At 43.3% G+C, this 19,819-nt stretch overlaps 2 long non-coding RNA genes across 2 annotated transcripts; one reads left to right on the forward strand and one right to left on the reverse strand.

Annotated features, from left to right (window-relative positions):
- Positions 1–1,858: 1,858 nt before the first annotated feature.
- LOC143443851 (uncharacterized) lies at positions 1,859–8,161 on the reverse strand. The gene is made up of 3 exons (XR_013113166.1): positions 5,342–8,161; positions 4,998–5,255; positions 1,859–2,967 (listed from the first exon to the last, which is right to left on the reverse strand). It is a non-coding gene; the product is annotated as an uncharacterized LOC143443851 (long non-coding RNA).
- Positions 5,769–11,656, forward strand: LOC143443852 (uncharacterized). The gene is made up of 3 exons (XR_013113167.1): positions 5,769–5,881; positions 9,311–11,030; positions 11,275–11,656. It is a non-coding gene; the product is annotated as an uncharacterized LOC143443852 (long non-coding RNA).
- The last annotated feature ends 8,163 nt before the right edge of the window (positions 11,657–19,819 follow it).

The following is a 19,819-nucleotide window of genomic DNA, read 5'->3' on the forward strand; positions in this document are numbered from 1 at the left end:
TCTCAGCTCCTTCTCCTATACCATGTCTGCCTGGAGGCTGCCATGCTTCCTGCCATGATGACAATGGACTGAACCTCTGAAACTGTAAGCCAGCCCTGATTAAATGTTTTCCTTTATAAAAATTGCCATGGTCATGGTGTCTCTTTACAATAATGAAACCCTAGCTAAGACAACTATTTTTGGAAGTCTACTTTCCAGGAAATTTGGTAACATTGGAAGTGCTACCAAAATCATTAATGCTACAGCAGCATACTGGAGCCTCTCATTCATGTATTAGATGATATTCCTTCAGTTGCTATATTACAGAAGGTTTAGAAAGTCTAACATAGAGGGTAGAAAAGCCAGAGCTACAAGCATCAGAAAGTGGGTATCAGTATCATAACTTTACCGATCATGGGAAAGGGTTTTGCATTTTCACAGCTGGTGCATCTCAGCTGATATTAGTTCAAGCAACATGTCTACCTATCTATTTGCGCCTTTGGGTTACCAGAAAGTTCATTTCTATGGTTACCTGATGTACTCAGAAAGCAGAAATGCAAGCAAAACATTAGCAGGGAACAGATGTTGCCTTGTACACATGATGAATGAGCAAGAACTTTTGCATTCCTTCATCCATCCCCAATGAACCAAAAAAGAACCAATTTTAAGCCTCTGGCAGGATGGGTAGAGTATTGAAAAGCCTAACATATGAACCAAATTTCAAAGGGTGCCCAGGGCTACCAGGCGATTTTTGGAACTGTGACATTTGCATCGAAGAGTGTGTCTGCACTAAGCATTTCATTATCCCCTATGACAGTCCTTTAAATCCTGAACTTTGCATTTGGAACTTATTTGTTTGAGAATACAAAATATAGCACTGTTTTATCCTTAGCTACACACAAGAAGTTTCATGATGCTTTTAGAGCTGATCTTGGGTAACATAATTGGCTATTTCTTTTCTGAAACATAATTATATCACATATTTTCATATTTCCTTCTGCCGCTTCTATGGTGACACCATTTACATATCTCAAGTGATGAGTCACAAAAAAGGGGCCATATGCTTATAACATATACTATCTGGCTCTCTATCCTACTAACTAAGACATAGGCAATTAAATAAATTCTTATTCACTAAGTTGGAAATGCTAAATAACTATCTTGTTAATGAAGCATCAGATTTAAGCAATGGAATACATAATGATTTTACCAGACTTTGAAAACTGATCTTGTATAGAATGGTGGTTTCGTGCAAAAGAAAGCCCATTCCTCAGCTGCCATTTCAAAGGCAGCAGGTGACAGCTAGGTAGGAAGCAGAGACAGAATGTGCATATGTATAAAACCAGCTAAGGGACAGTAGACACAGTAAGCTACATAAAACCTATTCTGATGGTCATAAATCTACAATGTGCATGTAAGCCATGTATTTAACATGAATGGCAATGTCAGCTAATATCTAAAACATAATTCATCTGTTCCTCTTCTGTTCGATCTTTTATCAGAAGGCTAGCTGGTTAAGAAGGATATTCTGTCTTGATATGAAGATAAGATTTGTTGAATATGTCTCCTTAATCTAATATACAAAAATAATGAAACCAAACACTTCCTCCTATTAACAAAATATGGTGCTATTAGCCTTTGATTAAACCACCATGTCTGGAAGTACGAAGGTAAAGGGGAATTCAATGAATTAATTTTACCAACATTTTTCCCTGAAGACTTTAGCCAGGTATTGAATCATTACTTGAAATAATATCAATAATATTAATAAAACTAAATTATCAAGATACATCTAATACTTATTCATCTTATAAAATATTTCCAGAAGATTGATATTTGTTCAAGTTAAGTGAGCAAACAAATTGTTTCTAAATTTACTGTGTCAAAATTTGTTTAAAACTGTGACAATCCTAGGGTTACCTTAATTTCCCCTGCCAATATGGATGGTCCCAAGACAGAGAAAGCAGAAGCAGTCTTCTTGGTTTCTTATAGAAAGCTAGTTGTTCTGGGAGTGAAATTTATGTTTATTTAACTTCCAAGTTGGAAGTCTCCAGCTACAAAGTAGATGTGAAATGGGGAGACACAAAACAACAAAAACAAACCTCTGTCCACCCACAGAGACAGCTGTAAAGGCGTCCCACAATTCGCCATTGCCTTCTGGTGAGTTCCCATTCACTACTAAGGCGCAAAAGCTGGAAATTCTCCTCAAAATGTGCTGCCCCAGCAAATTTTTGCTCAGGAGATGCCAACCTGGCTTCAGGAAGTGCATTGGCACAAGGGCCAGACACAGCAGTCCTAGAGCTGCCTGTCTAAAACTGCCTCAGGGGACCTCAGTCAGAGGCAGACAGCAAGCAATTCAATAGAAAGGCATCAGACCAATTTGTTTTCCAAGTTAAAAAAAATACTGCTGATATTACAGTCTCAAAGAATCCTGAGACCGTGCCATCTGGAGTCTCAGTGTGGCCTGCTTCTAATTACAGGAGATGGGGCTGGGGGTACTGAGGTCAAAAGGACCTGCAGGGTCTTCTGTGGAAGGGCCAGTATCACTGTGATCTGTGTCCTTCCTGGTGATGACCCTCCCTTCAGGGGGACTTTTCGAAGGCAGTGTCCCACTGCCTGGTGTAAACTGACATTTGTTGGCATGTATTAGAACTCGCAGTCTTGTAATAGCCTCTGGGAGCCACTTCAGCGGTCATGGGAAAATTAAAAAAAAAAAAAAAATCCCTTTGCTTAGAATTGATGTTCATTGTCTTCCCGAAGCATTATCTCTCCAATCCAAATGAACACAAGCCTGTTGACTGTCTCTATCTGATTAAACACAGCGATTCAAGCAAGACAAAGTAGTAGACAACCACGTAGTCTTCTTCATGCATAAGAGTGAGTGCTATGCCTACACGATCCTTTGAAACTCACTTTTGGGTGGGCAGTGTAGCTTAGCAGGAGAGCGGTTGCCTATCACATATTAGGCCAGAAGTTCAATTCCCAGTCCTGTGAAAAAAAGATACTATGGTTGGTGAAGATGGATTCATGGGTGAAGGATGAAGACCCAAGTTTGCATCCCTCTCACCTATGTAAAATATGGGCATGGGTTGGGGCACCCATAGTCCCAGCACTGAGGGGGGAAGAAGACAGGTTGATTCTTGGGCCCTGCTGACCAGCCAGGCTAGCTGAAACAGCAGACTCCAGGGTTAATGAGAGACCCTGTGCCATGATGTAAAGTAGAGTATGATGGAGGAAGACAGCAGACATAACTTCTGGCCTTCACATGTCCATGCACAGGTGTGCACATCTACACAAACGTGCACGTTCGCGCCTGTGTACACACATTCTGTGTGTGTGTGTCTCTCTCTCTCACACACACACCCTTTACCCAAACTTCCACTTAAAAGTATTTTTCTCTTTTCCATAGAAATATAAACTTTTGTAAGGAACTAGGTGAACCCTGCTGAGCAGAGCCATGCTGGATGAAGGACAATGGGGAAGGGCAGAATGTTAGTTGTTTGTCTTCCTCTACTTTGTTTAGAGGTCCTAAACACACTTCTGTGGAGCCCCAAGGCCCCGCCCAATACTGTAGAAAGCAGGGCTGATCTGATGTGGAGTACCTCGGTTAAACAGCAGGTTTGACAACCAACCCCAGGATAAGGGCATTTAAGTCAGATCTCCAACATGAATTAGATTAGGAAACTGGGGCCAACACAAGCAGCCAGGCCCCTTAGCCAGCACAGATAGGGGTCTAAAGCCCTGGTGGACAAGAAGAATATGAATGTTACGCCTAGGTATTTGCACATCTCCAGAAGGAAACATTAGTTACTAGATGCTCTGAGAGGGATGGTGAGATTTGTGAGTTAGAAAGATGGGTATAGGGGTGATACTGACGGGTGGAGCAAAATCACAAAGCTCAGTATGAGGGTGTCACAATAGGAGAGATGACGAGAGCTTTCTGAGAAGGGTTTGTGTGGCAGGGGATTTATAGGAGTATTTTGCTAGTGAAAAGGAAAATTCTAAGATAATGCTAATATATCCTGTTTATTTATTCATTCGATGAATACTTGCTGAGAATCTATCATGTGCCAGGCACAGTTCACAGATGGACAAGAATAACTTTTGCCTGCAAGAAGGCTACAGTCCAGTCAATGAGACCAGGGGTAATTAGGTAATTAAGGGGTCACTGGGCAGAAGGTAACACTACAGAACCACATTCATGATGACAGGAGATCAGAGGAGCATAGGAGGCTGTCTCCCCAGGTTTGCTCTCTTTCATTTCAACCCTCTTCTAGCATACCTTTCCTGAGGTAAGGACCAGAAAACAAATGACAGAATTTCTAGGTTCCTTGCAGCATCGGGTATGGACTTTGCCTATGCCAAACAGCAGAAAAGACTGAGCAAACCAGTGAGAGACTGAGCCCATTGTCCATCCAGGCTCTTGACTTTTCGGAAGTGGTAATGCCAGTGTCTAGCCCCCAGCTTCTGGGTACCATGCTGATGAAGACCTAAGCAGAGGCAGTGTGAACCTCTACCTTCAGTGCCTTCCGTGTCTTCTAGAGTTCCAGTTGTGGCAGAGGCATATGTCCTTCGTGGGCAAGCTTTGAAGTGTGAACTTGGGAATTGCTCTTAGAAACTGCCTACAGCCTTTCTACACTTCCAGTAATTTTATGGGCACCTAATCCTCTCCACTGATTGGCTTTTCTTTAAGCCAGCTAAGCAGTTGCAGCTGACTACTGTTAGCCGCAACTAATCCCTAACTGAACCAAAGGGACAGTTAGTGCTAGCTGGAGGTGGACAGAAAAGGCTTCTAGGAAAAGATAATGCTTGGGTGGCTTTGGAAGGATGCATGTAATTCACACAAGCAGAGAAGCAGGAAATATATAGTCCAGTCAAAGCCAGGAAGGTAAAAAGAGAGGGAGGTATTCAGAAAACTGTCTGGGGTTTACAAAAAGGACCAGCAGAAGGGCAGACAGGTGTGCATTCCTTAGAGCCTGCGTTAGCCAAGCATGTTGAGTTTTATTCATGGAACTTACTGGAACTTGTAAGCCAAGAAGTAATCTAAGCATATTTGCACGCTCAGAAGACAAGCTTGCAGGGCTGTGAAACAGTGCTGAGCATAACTGGAGCCGGACCACATCTGAAGAAGACTGAAATGATTCTAGCAAGAAACCGCCGAATAAAGGAGTCTGGAGACATGGCTCAGTGGTGAGAAGCACGTGCTGCTCTTGTCGAGGACTTGAGGTCATCCGTATATGGAGTGGATGCTCAATCCACCTTTGTTTGCAATGTTGCTGTCAATGGGATTTTTTATGTGATTAAAAATAATAATAATAAGGGTTTGTTACAGTATTGGTTTATCTTATCAAATATACTTAACTTCTCTAAACTCCAGCTGCCTCTTCAGACAATTCCAGTATCCACCTTCATGGTGCTGTTAGAAAAGAATTAAAAGAGAACCCATAATTGAGTCAGTGTGACAGAGGGAGCCCACGGTGTGCACAGAAAACCTGATACATCAGTTACCTAAGTATTACTCTATAACAGGATATTTTTGTTGCTTCTATAGGAAGCAGAATTCTGGAACAAACACCCAAAGATGTAAATCTTTGACTTTAATGACCTGCCCTTTCTGCTTTTATTCTCCTTTATCTAAACTTTTTCAGAATAGAATTTTTAAAAAAAATAATTTTGACCTTCCCAGATGTTACAATAACCAATATTTACTTTATCTTGATTGAGGTTTTATAGGCTTATTTATAATACTTTTCTTTTTTTTTTTAAACCCAATGCCCCCTTTGTCTATAGATTTGTCTCTCTCAAGCATTCACATGAATTCATTCTTCAAGCTGCTTATCTGCCGGATGAAGAACAGAGGTTGCATCTGCATTCTAGAAGCTGCAGGCAAAGTGGTTCAGAGGTGAGGAGGAAGCAGCAGTGGAAACAAATGAGAAGTTAGAAATAAAGTCTCTGCCTACTTCCAGTTCTCCTTTTAGGGGAAGTCTCCCTGGATGTCACAACCACGGCCAGGAGAGTGGCCATCATATCTCATGCTTTTAGGCATAGAACAGTGTGAAGAAGAAGCTTCAAAGAGTGAAGGTCTTGCTTCAGTCTTTCCTGAGCCCCTAAAGCATCACTAAGAGTAAACCATGGTGTCAGTGCATCAGGAGCCTCTTGTTGGTCCTCTTGCTTACTGAGTGGCCAGGGAAGTGGGTGCCGATAAGTTAAGAATATTTTATATCTTAGGCAGCTAATCAGTGCCCATAATTCAAATTATGGAGATGGGAGGGTCTCTACCATACTATCATGGTATGGAAAGCATGGCAGGACAGAAAGGCACAGGGATGCAGTTCACAGACTTCTTTGATGTTTTCTTTGAATTACAACTTAGTATTCATTCTTTAGGCTGGAGCGGACCACTTAGCCTGGGATGCATGCAGACTGGTACTATAGAATCCATGTCTGAGGCTCACACTCTCTCAGCCTATGTGCATTCACCTCTGTGTTCTCACTTGTCCTGGGAAAATGTCTCACCACAGATATATTGGGATGAGCATGCTAGCTCTAGCTTTCCCTCAGGCTCCCAGCAATAGGAAATAATGGACACGTGTATCTAACTGTCCTTACACAGTTCATAGCCGTTCTTTGTACCACCTGTTCAATTAGAAAGGGTGACCACATAGTCAAAGCTCATGAGGAACAGCTAGTACTCAAATCAAGCTAACTTTGGGGGCATATTTCCAGGAGTGGTATAGCTGGGTCCTGGGATAGATCTATTCCCAACTTTCTGAGAAACGGCCAAACTGATTTCCAAAGTGCTGTACAAGCTTGTGCTCCTACTAGCAATGGAGAGTACACCTTGCTCCATATCCTTGCCAGCATGTGCTGCCACTTGAGGTTTTGATCTTAGCCATTTGGGTTGGTATAAGATAGAATCTCAAGAGTCATTTTTGATTTGCACTTCCCTGATGACTAAGGACATTGAACATTTCTTTAAGTGTTTCTTGGCCATTCAAGATTCTTCTGTTGAGAATTCTGTTTACATCTGTACCCTAGCTTTTAATTGGATTATTTGGTCTGTTGATGTCTAATTTCTTGAGTTCTTTATATATTTTGCATATTAGTCCTCTGTTAGATGTAGAGTTGGTGAAGATCTTTTCACATTCTGTAGGCTGCCATTTTGTCCTATTGACAATGTCCTTAGCCTTGAAAAACCTTTTCAGCTTCAAATGAGGTCCCATTTATTAACTGTTGATCTTAGTGCCTGAACTATTGGTGTTCTGTTCAGGAATTTGTCTTCCATACCAACGGGTTCAAGGCAGTTCCCCACTTTCTCTTCTATTAGATTTATTGTGTCTTTGATTCTCTTGGACTTGGGCAGGGTGACAGATATGGTTCCATTTGCATTCTTCTACATGCAGACATCCAGGCACACCAGCACCATTTGTTGAAGATGCTTTCATTTTTCCATTGTATAGTTTTGGCTTCTTTGTCAAATATCAAGTGTCCTTAGGTGTGAGGGCTTATTTCTGGGTCTTCAATTATATTCCATTTAAAGGGCATAAGGAAGGGGCCATTTACATGGATGTAGGTAAGCAAGCCACAATGTGATATCCCAAAGACAGCAACAGTGGTGTGACCAACCCAAGGCTTGAAGGAGACTTAGGAGATTCAGACAGGCGAGAATTCTATGGAGACGGCTGTGTTGAACAATAAACACCCCACTCTCTCCTGGGATCTTAATCTGTTAAGGTGGAAAGCAGAGAGTGGAAGAGAGCATACCTCTCCCAGGCAGAGAATGGGAGGAGGGAAGCAGAGAGCGGCAGTGGAGAGACTCACTGAAGCCACCAGAGAGGGAAAGGCAGAGCTCAATGTGGACTTCTCAGATCAAGAGGCTTAGGAGATAGGAAAAGGAGTGTCTGGTGATCAGCTGGATCTACAGCTTGTGCTGGAGAAGAACCAGGGCTCACCAGGCTCAGCAAAGCCTGCTGTAGACCGGCCATCATGATGGGAGAAGGAAGAGATGGAGTCCACGTACAGACCAAGCCTTACTAAGTTAAGGGGCTGGAGAGAAGGGGCAGCAAGGACCGGAGTTTAAAAGATGGGCGTTCCTACATCACAGACAGCTCTCAGGTGTACTGTGCAGCAGGGAGGAGTCTGTGGGGCACAGCTACATGCAGACCATGTTATCAAGAGTGGGAGCAACGGATGCTTACTTCATGGGCACAACTCTTTTGAGCTCCTGCAGCAAAGAGAAGAAAGCAAATGGGAACGGGCTGGGGATGTGCAGTGGGGAGTCTGATGGTTGTTTTTAAAGAAGGAAGAAATACCAGTGTGCTTCTGTGCTCACAGGAACAACCCAAGGGAAAGAGGACATAGGGCTGTGACAGCAGGAAGTACCTGCTTTCCTAAATAAGGGGGTGGAGTGGCTGTCAGTTGGCACCTGGCTACTGTAGCCACCAAGCCTCTGTTTTCTCAGGGAGCTACAAATTGACCTTTTTCTTTACATAAAAAAATACGAAGTCTCCTGATATTTAAATGTTGGCAGTTAACTAAATATCTTTAACTCTGTGGAGGCCATGGAAAATTCATCTGTAGGCTGCTGGTTGGCAACATGCAAGGCTTCACCCCTCTCTGATTTATCAGGTGTAGCCCTGTTCTGGGAACGTCTCGATGACACTGGCTGTTTAATCTCTACAGTCTTTGAACCATCAGTGCCCAGTGCCCGGGCAGGGTAGCTAATGACACAGTTTTTGTCCCTTTCATAAAAGGCAGCGGAACTGAGGCTGCCAGAGCCTGCCGTACATCCTATACTTAAGTCCTCACAGTTAATACTTAGGCGTCACGTGTGCCCTTACCTCCTCCCACCTCCTCCTCACTAAGGAAACTGACTATTATCTGCAGGCCAATGCAAATAAAGGTCACCAAGAGACACTTGCAGGCCAAACACCAAATGCTGGCATGCAGTAGAAGGGCCTATTGTTTCAATGTTCCCAGCTAATAAAGAAAGTGTCAATCAAAGGAGGCCTCTGGCCTGCTCCATACTCCAAAGAGACCATAACTGTCAGCAAAGCTCCAAACTGGACAGCACTGGGCTCTCCAGAGATGACCAGCACCTGCTCAGAAAACTGCACAAGGTGTGACTTCACAGCCCTTTTCTGACCAGTGGAGGACACAGGACCCGCTAGGATGGGAGGAGGGAGAGTCAACTTCAATTTCAGGGCTGCTTTTCTTCAGGGGCAAGAGTGAGGAGGGGAAGCCATCTTGGAGCAAGTCTACATTTTTATACTCATGAAGGGCTGTTCCATTTATAAAAGAGTAAATCCTAGATCTTCCATTTTCCCCACAGAATATATGTGTTAGGAACACTTCTTGGGGCTGGAGTGAAGGACTGGAGGCGAAGAGCTTATCCTGCTCATACCTGAGTCTGCTCCAGATGGATCACAACTTCCTGCAGCTCCTGCTTCAGGGGATCTGACACTTCCTGGTCTCGGTGGGTACCTGCACTGTGCACATAGACCCATCCAGACACACAAGCACATAAACAAAAACAAATCTTAAACTGCTCCTTAGCTACAGGACTGGCTTGACCAAGTACCATGTGCCTCTGCCTGAAAGTAATTAGATGTGAAATGACTCCCTCCAGGTGAAAAGGATAAAAGCCAGGGTGTGGCAGCCACGGTGCTCACGCTCAGAACATAGCACCACCTTTTGCTTCATTTCTTTGGAGACCAACATGTTCCAATTATCGTTTTATACCCTAAGCTTTAAAACTGGTATGTTTCTTCCATTTTGTTAAAACTTTCCTGGGACAATGAGGGAGATGAAGGAGGTGTGAGCAGGTCAAAGAGAGACAAGACATGGTGTCTTGATTAGAGTTTTATTGCTATGAAGAGACACCATGACCAAGATAACTCTTATAAAGGAAAACATTTCATTGGGGTTGGCTTACGGTTTCAGAGGCTTAGTCCATTACCATCATGGCGGGAAGCATGGCAGTGTGCAGGCAGACATGAAGCTGAGTTCTATATCTTGACCCACAGGCAGCAGGATACTGGCTGCCACTCCCTCCACCAAGGCCACACCTCCTAACAGTGCCACTCCCTATGGTCCAATCATTCAAGCATATGATTCTATGTGGACCATTCCTATTCAAACCACCACACGGGGGGGGGGGGGGCTGAGGAGTTCAGCGGCTGAACTTAGCATCCGTGAGACCCTGGGTTTACTCCCTAGCACAAAACCAAGCCAACCAACCAAAAATCACCCTGCAAAGCTTGGCATGGTTATGCATGCTTATACTCCCAGGACTTACAAGGAAGCAGGAGGGTTTCTACAACATAGGTTAAAACATTCTCATTCTTTAAGAGAGAAATTGGTGCCTACAAGGATATTTCTCAAGAAGTCCCCACTGGAGACAGTGTAGGAGGACAGCAGTGGTGGCAAGTATAGTTTTTCAATGTAACATTTCAACAAAACGAGATGAATCCCCAAACATAAGCGGTTGGACTCAAGCTACCAACATTGTAAGATCTGTGTGGAGGCCTCACTGGTGTATGAAAGAGAAGGTGAAATGGGGCGTGGGGGGGGGGGGGCTTTGATAAATCCAATAACAGGTCCACAGCTACTCACAGGAAAGTATGGTGGGCCAGTCTGAGAACAGTGGAAACCAGGAAGCACTGGCCTTCACTGATTGCTCAGGATAGCCCAAGGCACCAGCTGTAACAAGGATGAACAGCTGCCTGTGGGCTCCTCAGTCCAGGTCACCAAGACTCTTTGTTAGTACAAGACCCAGTCTGATAACAGCTGCTGAGAGTATAACTAAAATGGATCAGAACCAGAATGGAGACAGAGTTGAGAAGAAAGCAAAGCAGAGAACCAGGACCAAGCCATGCAGAAAGCCAGCTGCTGACTATATGTGACTACTACTCAAGCTTCAGCGGGAGCTCAGGGAAGCAGGAAGGCTTTCCCCAACCCTGCACGGAAACAGTGAGAAGACACATGTCTTCTTAAAGAACCCAGCCTGGGTGAAGAAACAGCAGATTCCAGGGAGTGCAGCAGGCTAAAAGGTAAGCCTGGAACACCTCATCAAACCAAAATGGGGAAGCTTCATTGATCACTTAGCTTATGTGGGAGGATTTAGGAGCACTGTGAGGAGCACTGTGAGGAGCACTGTGAAGAGACTTCTGAGGGTCACAGATGCTATCTAGTTTTAAGTTGCAATGTGATATTAAATAAAGAATATTGAAATTTGTTAATAAGTTGACATTCATGAGTATTTTTTTAAAATAAGATTTATTCTTATATGTACAGGTGTTTTGCTACATGTATGCCTGGTACCTGAAGAAGCAGATGTTAGATCCCCTAGAGCTGGAGTTACAGGTGTTTGTGAGTCTCAGTGTTGTTGCTGAGAAGAGAACACCCATTCCCTGCAAGAGCGACAAATGTTCTGAACTGAGCCATCACTCCAGCCGCCACCCATGAGTTCTTAAGTGATGGTCCTAAAAAGAAATACTATAAAGAACTAATTACCTTGAGAATTAGTAAATAAAGAGAAACATGAGCACTTACCCATTCCCTACATGAGTTATGTCTTTGATTAGTCAATACAAATGAAATATCTTGTGTGTGTAGTGTGTGTGTGTGGTTGTGTGTGTGTGTGTGTGTGTGTGTGTGTGTGCATGTAGGTCAGAGGACAACCTTAAGTCTCGGTCCTTACCTTCTACTTTAAGATTGGTGTGTCTCTTGACCATCATTACATACACTAGACTAGACTAGTGAGCCTGGAAGTTTCTGGAGATTCTTCTCTGTGTTTACTGCTCTTCTATCTTATAGAATAACATCCTGAAACCACAACAGTGATTATGAAAACCCAAGATATGGTTACTTTTACTAGTACAGAGGGGCCTACGAAGAAATGGGGCATAAGGGAGGGGCTGAGTGACCAAGTTCTCTTCTTTGATGGAACTACACTTTATAATCATTAAATTCATAATAATTTAGTCAGTCACACACTCACACTGCAGCTTTTTTCTGTGCCCACACCTTATGTTTAATCATCTCACCTCATAGCCTCCACGAAGCTTAGCAGCTGGACCAGACAAGCTATGAAATCACCTTTTGGATAAGAGTTGATTAAATAGTGGAATCGAGCAATAAAGAGGGCCAGTCTCCACTAAAGACAATGCAGACACATAGTCATCACCAAAAAGACAAGAGACACAGACACTGCTCCATTGGCTCAACAACTGCTGGATGTGGGGAGCACTGTACTTCCCGTAGAGTGCTGGGATTTAGAGATCTTCTGAGGAAAAAGTAAAAGGATGAAAATATGAAGTGAAAAGGAAAGAGTGAAGACGAAGTCCCAGTCAGCTGAGTTGAGCACCCACCAGAAAGGGCTCTCCTGCTGTGTACGTGGGAGCAGGCTCTGGTGAGGTGATTCTGCAGCAAAAGCTACAGAAAGCTAACCAGGAAACAAGACCCCTTTCCTAGGATGCTGATGGACACACCAGAACTTTCTTTGGTCTTCCTCACCCTGGGGGAAGGAGAGTCATTGAACTTTTCTGAGAGAACTGTTAATTAATATGGCAGATACCTGAGGTTTTCACATCAGGAGATGAATGGAAGCATATTTTAATGGGGACAGGTCAGGAAAATGGAGCCTCACTCTGCAGACACCTTGTCAACAGGTTGTATATGGGCAAGGATTGGCAGGGGGTGTATGAGCTTCCAGAAAAGGCAACAAACCTGTCCCAGCCCTTCTGGTCACATTTACTGTTCCGCGCCCCTTCTGAGTCCCCTCCGCAAGAGAGACACGGGAGGCAGTGTTCGGGTAGTTACTACAGCAAGGCTTTATTCTTGTATCAGCTGAAGCAGAAGACACCAAGCCCGGAAAAGGCACTGCTTATATGCACCCTAGAGTGGCGTGTTCACTTCTGATTGGCTGTTCACTCATCACCCCATATTACGCCCTGGGATGGGCAGTGGCTTGGCGTGCTTTTGCCTCTTGCACCTGCGCAGTTTAGTTGTTTACTTGTGGGAGCACCGGATGCCCGTGCCATCTTGTAATGGAGAATTTTTTGCCCAATTAAACAAAAGTTCCCATCACAAGATCCTCCTAGCCACTAGAATAGACAACTAAGTGAAGCTCTTGCACAGGAGCCTGGGGTGATGTCTAGTTCGAATCCCATAGGTGAAGGAGTAAGTGCAGACAGGTCTAGCATCTGCCCAGGCATCTGCCCAGAAGACCGCTCACACTGTTCATCACTGCACAGACGAGCTGACCCTCACAGGAAGGCAGGACATCCTAATGGCTGGAAAGCAGGAATGACCAAACACTGGAGTCCTGACCTCTTCCACTTCCAAGCCCTGGAATCTTGTGTAAATTAATTAACCCCTCTGTACTCATTTTCTCATTGTAGAAAGTAGTTAGGTCTGCTTCACTAGCTGCTGTGAGTGTTCAGTGTAAGAGTGGATGAAAGGGCAAAGTATTTGACATTCTACAAAAGCTCCCTAAATGTGACCTCTCCCCTTTATTATTCTCAATATTGTCATTGTCTCTAAAAATAGACCATCAAGCAGCAAGTACTTTAGAACAAGGGTGGCTAAAGTATGCTCCCTTGCCTGTGGACTTGTTAGGAACCCAAGCTCATCCCACACCAACCTCAGATCTATTGAATCAGATCTTGGGCAGGGCATGGGAATCTGTTTTAACAGGCTCTTCGAGAGTCTAGGCCCATTGGGGATATGAGAACTGGTGATTTATAGCAAGTATATGCAAGTCTCTTGGAAATTTTAGCAGTCAGAGACAAGCTTGAGTTTTCCAGGAGGGCTCCGAAATTTTGTTTTAATGGACAGAGAACAACAAACATGAGATCTAGCCTTGATTCCTTCAGCTAGTGAATCTCAGCACAGCCTTGTTAGCCTTCTAAGTACAACTGAGGGCAGAGACTGTAGTTTGTCATCTACACGTTCCCAACATTTCCCACTGTCTGACAGGTTGCAGACACTTGATAAATATTCATTGCCCCAACAATGGATGAGCAGTTAGGAGAAAGGCTGCAAACAATTATCGATCATCGTGTCCAATCATCAGGGATCTCACATCTAAGGGAATCTAATTAAGGATTTTGTTTTTAAAAATCTTGGTAGAACTTAGGGAGCACCCATTTCTTTAGGTTAGTCAGCAACTTAAACACATTTTATTGCCTGACTTCCAATTGAAAAGGAAAAAATATTGAGTGATCTGAAAACCTCAACTTACTAAATCCCCAGTGAAATTGAATTTGAGTCAGTACTCAGTGAGCCCTGAGGTCAATGGGCGAGCAGACAACACATGGGAGTCCACAATGCTAGTGGTGCTTTGGCTCCAAATCTGAAGCTCTATCTTGGAAATAGAGAGGATGTAATTACTTTCTTGGTATATGCATATATGTGCACACACATTAATTACAGTTGAAACATGATGGCTTATCTGCTTATATCCTGAAGCATGACAAAATGCAGATTAATCAAAGAGAGACAAACAGAATAGACTCAAAATAATTTATGATGGGGATAAATAAAAATTTTGTTTGGGATGGATCTGATAATTCAATATTTCAATTAATCCCCACATCTCATTAAACTTGCATTCCTGTTAATTTAAAGTTGACGTATTTTGAACGTAGATGTCATATTATTGAGTTAAAATACCACATCTTCACAGAGAAAAACATAATATCCTTTAAGAATTAATACATAATACCATTGCAATTCCAGAAAGTACAGGAAAATTCAATGTAGTCTGGCATACATCCACACTTATAGACTGTGAAAAAATATTAAAGTAATAAAAAGCTGTCAAAGGCTATGATGTGAGAACCATCCATGTTTATTTTATGTCTTATATCAGTCTGTGTGGATAGCCCTGTGTGGAAGTGGACAGCTTCAGCTGCAATATTCTCACCAGAATGTATTTGGTTTCATCAATGCAAAATCTATTGTCACCAGCTTCAGAAGACTGGCCTCCTGGCCCAGGGACACTGCCGCTCTTGATATATTGACACACAGAAAGAATGGCAAGCATACATTAAGTGGAGTGACTCTATACATTAGAGCAAGAGAGAAAACCTGGATGAGTGAAAATGATTCCTTGGTGGTAGAATTAACTAACGAATTAATGAGGATGTTAGCACTGTCGGGCTTCACTTCTGTCTTAGGAATAACAAAGAAAGCCTCAGGCCCTAGAGCACATGGCAATAATTTTAAGTGGGCTGAGGAAGCTAAGAGATATCCCACAGAGCCTAACTTCCTCTCACGGTGATCTGACCCACTCATTCATGCATTCAGCACCTAGCTTTCTCTCACTTTTGGACTTGAGTGTACCTTTAGAGGTACTCCAGTATTTGAAAGTAGGCCAGCTGACTATTTTCCTTCATGTTCTACTGACTCTTTTTGGGGGGGAGGGAAGGTGTTCCTCATTTAAATCTTTACAATGTTCCACTAAAATAGTGATTGACCCCCCTATAGCAGTGGTGTTATAATGGAGAAAAATGGTCACATCCTTGTTTTTAAAGAGCCATACTGTCTGCTGGAGCTTTGACATGAAGGGATTTGGGTGCAGAAGAATGTGAAAAGTACCCCACCCCCTGGCCCACTCTAATCTGTGGGTGCCTGTTCAGACTATGTATCTGCTTGCCATCCTGGTGCTGTCTCTGTGATGGGTCAGAGGAGACAAGGCCTGTATCAGATGCCCAGCCATCATGTCATGCATGCATGGGCACATGTGTACATAGGTAGCACTTAGTATCTGCCAGCATTGATTCAGGAAATGGCTGTGAGGAGTGGGCCTCTAGACAGGGCAGAAGCTAGATGCAGATGTCTGAGCACATGTTTTCTTCCATGCCTGGCTCTGATGTAGTGTTGTCAGTGGCCAATGATTGGCCCCTCTAGATGCCTGGGCATCACTATTACTTTCCCAGTTGGCTGACATTTTTGAAAAAGCAATGGTATCACATGCTCCAAGAAACTGATGAATGGATAGAAAGAGACATTTTTAAAGGGAACTTATTGGATAGTTCCACAGAACTATATTCTCAGCCAAATAATCAAACTTGCTGGCTGCTTGTTTTTAGAGCTGTTTTCCCTCTGCTCATCTGCCCCAGAGTTCACTCCTTTACAATGGGCTTCAGAGCACCACAGTTAGGCAAAGACGATGAGACTGTAGAGGAGAGACAGCTGGAACCACTGGAGCTGGGATTTACCTCTCTCATGTGTGTCCATAGCATCCCTGATGGAAGAGAGACTTTTCGATTACATAGCTAGAACAAATCCTTTCTTGTTTAGGTGACTGGGAGTAAGAAATTATCACAGTTCCTTTCATGTATACAACCTTTCATATCAAAAGTGAACCCCATGGCCTTTTCGGTAGGAATTTGATCTAGGCACTTCACAAGGCCAAACCCATCTATCGGATTCCTTCCAGCACCCCAGCTCCTCTTCCTTCTACCATCGCTCTGACTGGTAGGATTTGCCTAACTGTACCATCACCATGACCTATGACTTCAACAATCTGGAGCTCCCTTACTCTTCAGTTATTGGGCCAGAGATAGAAGTGAAAGGTGGACATTTGGCAGGTGGGTCGAGTTGACAGATGGAACAGACTACCATGGAAATAGAGCCAAGAGTCAGGTGTCATGGCTTCTGGCCTCCAAAGAGACCTCCACAGTAAACATTAGAGCAACAATTCTCAATCCATTTGGGGGTTGAACAACCCTTTCACAGGGGTTGCATATCAGATGTTTACATTATGATTCATAACAGTAGCAAAATTACAGTTGTAAAGTAGCAACGAAAATAATTTTATGGTTGGGGTTACCACAACCTGAGGAACTGACAGGATATCTCAGCTACTGTCACCTTCTGAATTTCTGAATAAAGCCAGGAATGATGGAAGCTCTGATGGGTATACAGCAGATGTAATCCTTAGACAGGAAGACAGGAAGAGGTAAAGGAAACCACTCACTGGGTGAGTCACAGCTAGATAAGAAAGGGCAGTGTGATGATTTTGTGTATGTCAATGTGAATAGGCTACAGGGACCAAACACTTGGTCAAAAAGAACATGGGTGAGTAGGTGGCAGATGGGTGGAGACAGTGCACTCTGAGTAGTTTGTTGCCCATAACATGAGACCTCAGTCCACTCTTAGAAAACCTAATGAAAGAAGACTAGTTTCCCCCAAGCAAGAAGGAATTCTGCCCACAGACAGCTGTACACCTGAACATGGACTCCTTAGGTCTCTGGAGTGCCAGCCAACCTGCAGAATCTGGACTTTGTAGTCTCTACTCTTCGGAAGCTAATTCCTTAAAATAAGCTTCTATCTACACCCACACATCCTGTTACTTCTGCTTCTCCAAAGATCCCAGGCTAACACGGAAGTAAGTCACGAGAGAACAGACTTAGTGAAGGGGCAGTATGTTCTGGAGTCCCTGTAGGAAACGGCTGGCTGCTGGGAGCAGGAAGGCTGGAGTCATTAAACTCAGGTTCCGAATGCAGAACACACAGGAAGTGCAGGGGGTGGGGCATGAGAAAGCCTTTGAGGCTCCTGCTGGACACACTCCTTATGCAGCTGGACAGGCCCCACAAGCCCAGAGAAGCTATACCTCAATTGGAATGATGGGTTTGGAAAGGGGAGAGAACTGTGAGCCATGTTGCAGGCTGGGACAGTGCCTGTTAAAATTCTTCATTATCACCTGTGTCTTAATGTCTTCATACTGGACAAAGGTCTTTCCTGCCCAACTTACCCCTTTGCACCCTCCCAGCTCAGCTCCAGTCAGATCCAGGTCAGCCACACACATCTGGAAGCTGACTATGCTCTTGGCTGTCAAGACTTTCAACTCTAATCCGCTTGTCCGGGCCTTTTGCTCTGGCTCCATCCCTTGCTTTTCATAAGGAAGCTTTGAATGACACCCAGGAGGGTTCTTGCTTTGGCAAACACCCCCAGTATTCCAAAGACTATCTGGGCAGCAATCAAGAACCAGTCTTTCTTTCTTAAGCTTGGTGACTAAATGAGCTTTGAAGGGAGTCAACAGCATCTTCTGTGCAGCTGCTATGTAGGGCTATGAACCTACTAAAAAGTTGTAGGTACCTCCATCCCAGGCACACCCCAGGGTGAGAGCCCTCTCACTTTGTGGTAGGTGGCACAAGGGAAACACATATGGGCCTTGCAAAGATTCTGATGTGCAAGAGCAGGTGGCAGATGGGGACATTTCCAAACTCTTTGTTTTTTTTTTCTTCATAGTCTTGACTACCATCATCTCTATCAGATTTCCAATTTCAATTTTTAGTGTGAATCTGTGCTTTTGCAGTTGATTTCTAAACATCTCTTAACGTTGGCGCTTTATTTACAGAGTAATAAATAAAGCACATGCCTGATTTTAATGTTTATAGTAGTACAATAAATAGACAAGTGGACAGATGTTAATCAATTACACCTGATCCATCGCTTTCCCACTGACACACGTATCAGAGGCTCTGGCAGTACACTTTAAGGAACCAGGTGGGCTGATTTCCTTTGTGATGTGAGGAAAATTCTCCCTGTGATTCATTCTTTCCTTCCATAAAAATTGTTTGGGGATGAAAAAGGAGCATTAGGAACAATTCCTTTGCAAGTGGCTACCCCCGGAAGTTCAATCAAACCATGGCCTCTGTCTTCTCTTGCAGCACAGAAAACACCATTATGTAGTTCCACCTATAGCTGTCTTCCCTTGTTAGCTGTTCTCTTCACAATTAAGCAAGCTGGAGTATTTAATGGCAGAAATAAAGTATAATTTCTTTCTTCCTTAAACTAAATATTCTCTTTCCTTATTAAACTTCTTATTCACTGTGAAATTGAAAACACAGCTTTTTTCCCAATGACCAGATGGCCCAGAAAATTTAATCACTTCAAGCATTCCGCACTTCCTCTCCACCAGCATCGACGATGGCAGAACCAAGACACAAACTCCTCATTTGTCCCAGATGCCAATCTCAATTGAAAGACTTTCACAACACGATTATAAAAACCAGATATGCATGAGAAGTAAAGCTGGGAGAAGGAAATGTTACTGTAAGCTATATCATAAATCCTTCAGAGAAAAGTAACAGTAAATGAGTAAGAGCAATAAGTAAATATTACAGTCTTGATTAATATTTAATTCAATAAGAATGGCACAAAGTTTTTTCCAATTTATCTAGTAAGTCTGTTTGAGTTAAAATTTCCCAAGTTCACATTTAGTACTCCAGAAAGTCCACTAAAGGATTACTGAAGAGTAACACAGACAATGTGCATGGTACCAGAGTCACACAAGGCTAAAGACATAGCTCAGTGGGACAGTACTTGATTAGCAGACACAAGACTTTTGGTTTGATGCTACACATAAAAAACCAAGACCCCACTGGTTGATACCCTTTCTTACTATAGACTATTCCAAAGAATGTAGGCTTGTCATCTTTCTTAAGTATGGTTTTCTTTGATAGTTCAATCAAGGTAAATTGATGAACCTTTCTAAACCTGTTCTTCAATCTGAAAATCAGTATTGGGAATTACCTTCCTATGATTTATTGGTCAAGGAGACCCCAAAGCCATTCAAGCAGAACAGGTTATTGTCAATGGCCACCTTAACTACATGGCAAACTCACTGGTGAAGAAACTATACACTTTGGTTGCAGGACATAGGAATCAATCTTAAATTGGCTAGGAAACTCTACTGGTTGTCTCTTAGAGTCCTGGAAAGAGCTATGCAGGCTCCTGCAAAAGACATCTATGATATTACCAACACTGGATCCCATCTGCCACAACACTAACCTTTTAGGCAAGGTGTGCTCACTGGTACAATAGG

This window comes from Arvicanthis niloticus, chromosome 11, assembly GCF_011762505.2.
Source record: "Arvicanthis niloticus isolate mArvNil1 chromosome 11, mArvNil1.pat.X, whole genome shotgun sequence".
Taxonomy (NCBI): Eukaryota; Metazoa; Chordata; class Mammalia; order Rodentia; family Muridae; genus Arvicanthis; species Arvicanthis niloticus.